A 7134-nucleotide genomic window follows, 5' to 3' on the forward strand; every position below is an offset into this window, starting at 1 on the left:
CTGTCTAGGTATATATCCAAAAGAATTGAGAGTCTCAAAGAGATACTTAAGTACACATGTTCATGGTAACATTATTCGCAGTAGCTAAAACATGAAAGCAACCCAATGTCTATCAAGAGATGAATGAATAAGCAAACTGTGGTTTATACATACAATGAAATATTATTCTGCCTTAACAAGGAAGGAAATTCAGATATATGCTACAATATGGATGAACCTTAAGAACATAATGCTAAGTGATATAAGGCAGTCACAAAAAGACAAATAATGTATGATTGCATCTGTATGGGGTAGTTAGAGTGGTTAAATTCATAGAGACAGAAAATAGAGTGGTGGTTGCCAGGGATGGAGGGAGGGAGAAATGTGAAGTAGTTAGTGTTTAATGGGTACAGAGTTTCAGTTTTACAAGATGAAAAGAGTTCTGAAAATGAATGGTGGTGATGATTGTACAATATTATGAATGTATTTAATACCACTGAACTAGACATTTAAAAATAGTTAAGATGTTAAATTTTATGTTACTGTATTTTACCACAATAAAAAATGAATTGAGCTCCCAACTCTCACCATATATGAAAATGAACTCTAAATAAATCAAAGACTTAAAACTATGAAACGACCAGAAGAAAACAGGTGAAACACTTCATGACATTGGACTAGGCAAGGATTTTTTGGAAGACCTCAAAAGCACAGGCAACAAATGCAAAAATAGACAAAGGGATTATATCAAACTAAAAAGCTTCTCCACAGCAAAAGAAAGAATCAACAAAATGAGAGACAACCTAAAAATTGGGAGAAAATATTTGCGAACTATGCATCTGATAAAAGGTTAATATGCAGAATATATAAGGAACCCAAACAACTCAATAGCAATAAAGCAAATAATCCAATTTAATCCAATTCAAATGGGCAAAGGACTTGAATCGACATTCCTCAAAGAAAACATACAAATAACCAAGAGGCACATGAAAAAAAATGCTCAACATCACGAATAATCAGGGAAATGCAAATCAAAACAACAATGAGCTATCATCTCACCACAATTAGAATGGCTGTTTTCAAAACAGAAATCACAAATGCTAAAGTGGATATAGAGAAAAGGGAAACCTTACACACTGTTGGTGGGAATGGAAATTGGTACAGCCATTATGGAAGACATTATAGAGGTTCCTCAAAAAATTAAAAATAAAACTACCATATGGTCCAGCAATCCCACAAGTGGGTATATATACAAAGAACATGAAATCAGTATATTGGAGATCTGTCTGCACTCCCATGTTTACTGAATGCTATTCACAAGAGCCAAGAGATGGAATCAGTGTAAATGTCTATCAACAGACGAATGGATAAAGAAAATGTAGTATATATAGCAATGGATTGCTATTAGCTATAAAAAGAGAATAAAATCTTGTCACTTGTGGTGGCATGGATGAATCTGGAAGACACTGTGATAAGTGAAATAAGCTAGGTTCAGAAAGACAAATACCACATGATCTTACTTTCATGTGGAATACAAAAAATTGATCTCATAGAAGTAGAGAGAAGAATGGCGGTTACCGGAGGATGGGGAGAGGAGGGCGGAGGGAAGTTGGGGAAAGGTTGGCCAGTTAGATAGGAATAATAAGTTCTGGTGTTTTATTACATAGTAGTGTGACTGTAGCTAATAATAATGGATTGTATATTTCAAGTTTGCTTAGAAAAGATGATTGGAAATGTTAGCACTACAAAGAAATAATAAATGTTGAAGGTGATTATTGAAGGTGATGGATATGTCAAATACCTTGATTCGGTCATCATACAAGGTAGACCTGTATTGAAACATCACACTGTATCCCATAAACATGTACAGTTATTATGGGTCAATTTTAAACAAAATTTTAAAAAATAAAAATTTTTTTAAAATTAATGAATCCTACTACAGGTATCAGTCAATCCTGATAGTGTAATATAATCTGCAACAATCACTGTCTCCACCTTCAGAAGACAAGTGAGTCAGCCCTAAAGTTCGGCATATCCCAGTGACCTGTAATGGTCCTCACTCTAGTCCTGATATTACAATAATGTCCAGGGCTAAAATGTCCAAAATGCCATAACAAGATTATGAGGAGATCAAAATGGGATCTCTTTTAAAAGACACACACAAAGTATTTAAATAAGTGGTCTTCTTTACCTACATATTTTTCATCCCTTTTTCTCCCATACTTATAAAAAATTCAGCCAACTGATGGAAATGCATACACATTCACACATACTCCAGTTCTCTCCTCCACCCTCCCACCCTCCCTGTTGACTTTATTATCATTACCTCCATCTAGAAGGTCTGAATTTCATTTTTTCTGCCACTGGCCAATTAGGCAACCTCTGAACATCTTCACTCTAAGATTCTGTTTGTTCATCTGTGGAATAAGATCAATAATTTAATTCTTACCCACCTTCCCAGAAGGATCACTGTATCCAATGAAATGTGGATATGAAGATGTTTGGGCAGAAATAATAACCCATCTAAATAAAAGCAGTTATTTTACTAAAAACAAAAAATCATCAGGAGAGCTCCTGAACAGAATTAGGAAGTTGAGGCTTTACGCTGAATTGAAAATTCTTACTAGAATTGAGAAGTTCTGGAAAGACTCAGTGTAGATTATCCACTGCTTGTTGAGTTATTTATTAAAGAACCATTAATTTTCCAGAAATAATTACAAAATCAGTATTTTCAAATGCTCCCCACCCCGTAAAATTTTGTTTTTTCAGAACACAAGCATTGGCTCTTGCCAATTGGTGCCTCTGGGGTCCATTTGCCTGCTAGTTATGGACTGACTCCTCACTTCTGCCTGGCTCCACCCAGTGGGAGACCCTGGAGGATACAGGAGGGCAGGGCAGAAAGAAGTCAGGGTATTCCCTGCCTCTAACTGTACTTTCAGTGACATCTCCAACAGGGGTTGCATCTCTCTCTGTGGCCCTAGTTCCCAGCTGGGCAGCCTCTGCCATGGCTTCAGTCTCCATGGACAATCCTGGCACTGGGGCTTTGGTACTGCCACCTGCTCCCATTATTCTTCTAGCCCTAGGAGTGGTGGCCGTTTTCTGTTGTTGCTATTGTCTGGATTGCCTCAACTTTCCCTGTTTGTCTTTGATACTCTTCCAACCCCCTTATAACCAGTTGCCATTATTAATGTCTTCTGTTAGACTCCGTGGCATTGGTTGTAATTTATGAATGGATCTTGAGTGTCAGTTTCTCACTTCTGAGCAAGAAGGGAAGAATTACAAATGCAAATTGGGGATCCCCAACATTACACAGAAAGAAAAGTGGTCCTGAAAGGATATGGAAAGGGAGCTATCAACAAGCCAGAAGAGAAGCAGAAAACTCCATTCAGTGCTCCTGTGATTCGTCCTCTTTCTCCCATAGTAAACTTATATTTTAATCAATACTTTTAAAAAATATAATGTTTAGAAGCCAAATGAATACAAAGCAGAATGCTAGGGAGAAATTTGGAGGATGCCTCTCAAACGTCATCACCTGAACATGGCCATCTGCCAGCACCCAGGACACTAGCTGTCTCTTGAACACAGGGGACCCTCAGCCAGGCATATTTCACTCAGTGGCTGGGCCAGGCTGTGTTTATAATCTTAATAATACAGCAGCTTAATCAAGTCAGCCTTACTACCTTAGCTATCATTTAATTGCCTGTGGTTTATATCTTGCATATTCAGTGGTTATGTGATTGAAAACTTAACGATTGAGCCACTTAAGAAAGGAAAAAAGAAGACAAATATTAACACACATTGCATGAGAAATTCAGATTAAATAGAGTAATTTTACATTTCATCAGATTTTTTTCCAAACTACTGAATAAAGCTTGTGCACACATGCTGGGGGAATATTCTTTCCAATCTGAGGTTAACAGTGTACTTTTCTCCCATCAATAAATCTGCATAGCCGTGCTTATAAAATCATCTAACTAAATGCACCTCATTAACCTATATTTATCTGTGTTGAGTATCTGGTGATCACTGATGTTTCTAGAATTGATTATCTCCTTCCAGGTGAGTCTGAAAGAACCCTGGGCTGCGAAAACTTTAATAGATCTGTTGACATTTCCAAAGAATTTTGAATTCCAGTTTCCCTTCCTTGACCACCAGTTCCCAGTCATTTTACTTGTTTCCCTGGGAGTTCCAAATCGCTTTGTCTTTGCCCCCAAGCAGAATCTGTGACCTAACAGACACATTTGACCTCCCTAGAACTGTCCCAGAATTTCTACAGTCCATCAAAATGTGTGGTGGTCTCAATGACAGATGACACTTACCGTAGTCAGGAAGTGAGTAAAAATTAATTGTGCTTTCAGGAACCGTGAGGTGAGAGCAGGCTAAACAAAAGGCAGAGTCCATGAAACAAACACCCACTGGCTCAGTTCATGGCCACTCAATCTTCCTGGGCAGTGTTCATGGCTGACTTAGCAGGCGGACGCTCCATGAGAGCAGGGGCCCTTTCTGTTCCCCACAGTGCTCAAACATCACTCATTGAATGAAATAATGAAACTTAAATAGTATGAATGTAAGATAAATATATTATGTAACATAAATGTCTGAATGGGAATACTAAACACAGACTACAAACTTTCCAATCCAAAGAGACTTAGAAATCATCTACGTCCCTACCTTCCCTATGGAGGTAATTACGGCATCAAAATTAGCTTCTAGAATCAGACAACTTGCTGCACATATAAAAGCTATGTCTCTGGGTGAGTGAGTTAACATCTCTAAGACTCAGTTTCCTCATCTTTGAAGTGGCAATAATAACGGTAGATAACTTACGGGGTTGTTGTAAGAGTTAAATGATATAGCATATGTTAAACAAAAAGAAGAGTGACCAGCCCTCAATATCTGTTAATTACTGTTACCTACGTCAGCAGATAATCAGATCAGGGAATTTGGTTTCATTTAGTTTAGATTTTTTTTAAAACATAGAAACTTATTTTTCCCAGACAAAGTCTTGATAGAGAAAGACCTCATAATATAAAGCAGATTGAAGCAGAATTACCCTGGTAGATACCAATGGGAGTGAGGAAGCTTAAAACACCAGTCAGTTTCCTTCTTGTACACTGAGGTGACCCCGGGTTCATCTCCAGTAAGACCTGAAGGAAAATCAAATACTGTATTTGCCTGGATCACTCCTCTCATTCCACAGACAGGGACACTGATATTCAGAGAGAGGAAGCTATCTGCTTAACACCACACAGCAAGTTTCTGACCCAAGTTTCCTGAATCTTTCTATCCACCTTCCAACACCTCCAGAATCTCATAGCTAGCAGGGCATTCGAGAGTGAAACAATGTGGTCCTCTCCCTCTGTAATATGCCTTGTTCATGTTGGATGTCTCCCTTATCAGGGATTCTAATGCTAGAGAATTCTGGCTGAAATCTGCCTGACTGCAACTTTTGCTCGTATGCAGTTATTTCAGTACATTATGCCAAATAACATCCTGAGATGTGTAAAGATAAGTTAATACCACTCATTTAGCAGTGAGGAGACATCCAGGTCCAATGTGAGGACCTGCCCTTTTTAGTCTTTATAGTTATGCAAATAAAGCAAAATGAAAAGTCACACCCAACTATCCATTGACAGATGAATGGATAAATAAAATATGGTAAATACATACAATAAAATATTATTCAACCTTAAAAAGCAAGCACGTTCTGACATGATCTACAGTGTGAATGAATCTTGAGGACATTATGCCAAATGATATGAGAGCCAGTCCCAAAAAGATAAATGTGTACAATTCCACTTACATGAGGTACCTGGAGTAATCAAATTCATAGAAAGAAAAAATAGAATGGTGGCTACCAACAGCCTGGGGGAGGATGGGATGGAGAGTTTTTTTTTAATGGGTACAGAGTTTCAGTTTGGGAAGATGAAAACGTTCTGGAGATGGACAGAGGTGATGGTTTTAGAGCAATGTAAATGGATTTAATGCACTTAATTGTACATTTAACAATGGTTAAAATAGTAAATTACATATTATGTATATTTTACTGCAATAAAAAATACTAAGTTTCTTTTTCAATCCATATCACTGGAATACACAATGGGAGAAAAGTACAAGTGCCTCTCCAACAATAAATCAACTGTACTTCTACCCATGACTGCAGTAGGGGTTAAATGAAGTGTACTAGTTGCCCCACAAAGACTGACCAATGCACCTTCCACCAGCTCAAGTCCCCATGAGGAAGGAAAAGCAGGAAGAGCCTGGTCCACTACTAAACCACCAGAAGGCATGTGCCAGGGTCACAAGTTCTCCAAGCAAGAATTGGGGCTACTTGCTTCTCCCTTAAGTGTATGATGATTTTTACCATCCCTGGACACATGACTATGCAGGAGCTGGATCAGCCTTAACTGGTAATCATTTTTCGGTGTTCATTATTGTAAGACTGTTTCTCCAGAAACAACAGCCCCCCAGCCCCTGTTGAACTTCTCTAGAGAAGCATAATATAATTGTACACCCTTCCTTCTCTAAGTCCAAGTGATCTATCAAAGAACTCTTAGAATTTAACCTCTTCCAGGAAATCTTCCTGGCTACTCAGAGAAGAAAAAAACGAGGCAACCCAGTGGATATTCAATTTGCTTTTCCTCCCAAGTTGCAATAAGGCTTCAATTAATTAGATTCTAAAATGTGCCATATTTGGGTGGCCACTGGGGCTAAAACATGAACAATACAAAATTTCTGCCCCTCAGGAGGCAGGTTAGAAAGGGAGATAAATAAGTCATTTCTAAACAAGAGATTTTAAAACTGAGCTAGGGAGCTAAGGGGAAGAAGCATCTCACAGCCTTGCCCCTAAAAAGGGATTCATAATAGGGCATCACAAGCGTATCATACCGGCTCCGTGCTGATCACAGAGTAGAAGCGTGGTCAGTACTCACTGTTTATCTCTTCTGCTACCTTTAAGTAAGTTTAGAATACGTCCTCCCCTTGGTGAGTCTCCTTCTCGAAAATTTAAATGGCTGTTTTTCTATGTTTACCTTTCTCAATAATGTTTAGTATCATCTTAAGTCTTCCTCCAAAACAATATACCGCCAAAAAGGTCTTATCAGAATTTTCATTGAAATTGTATGCAATATGTGGATTAATGTGGAAGAAACTGAA

The sequence above is a fragment of the Theropithecus gelada genome, chromosome 20, assembly GCF_003255815.1.
Source record: "Theropithecus gelada isolate Dixy chromosome 20, Tgel_1.0, whole genome shotgun sequence".
NCBI lineage: Eukaryota > Metazoa > Chordata > Mammalia > Primates > Cercopithecidae > Theropithecus > Theropithecus gelada.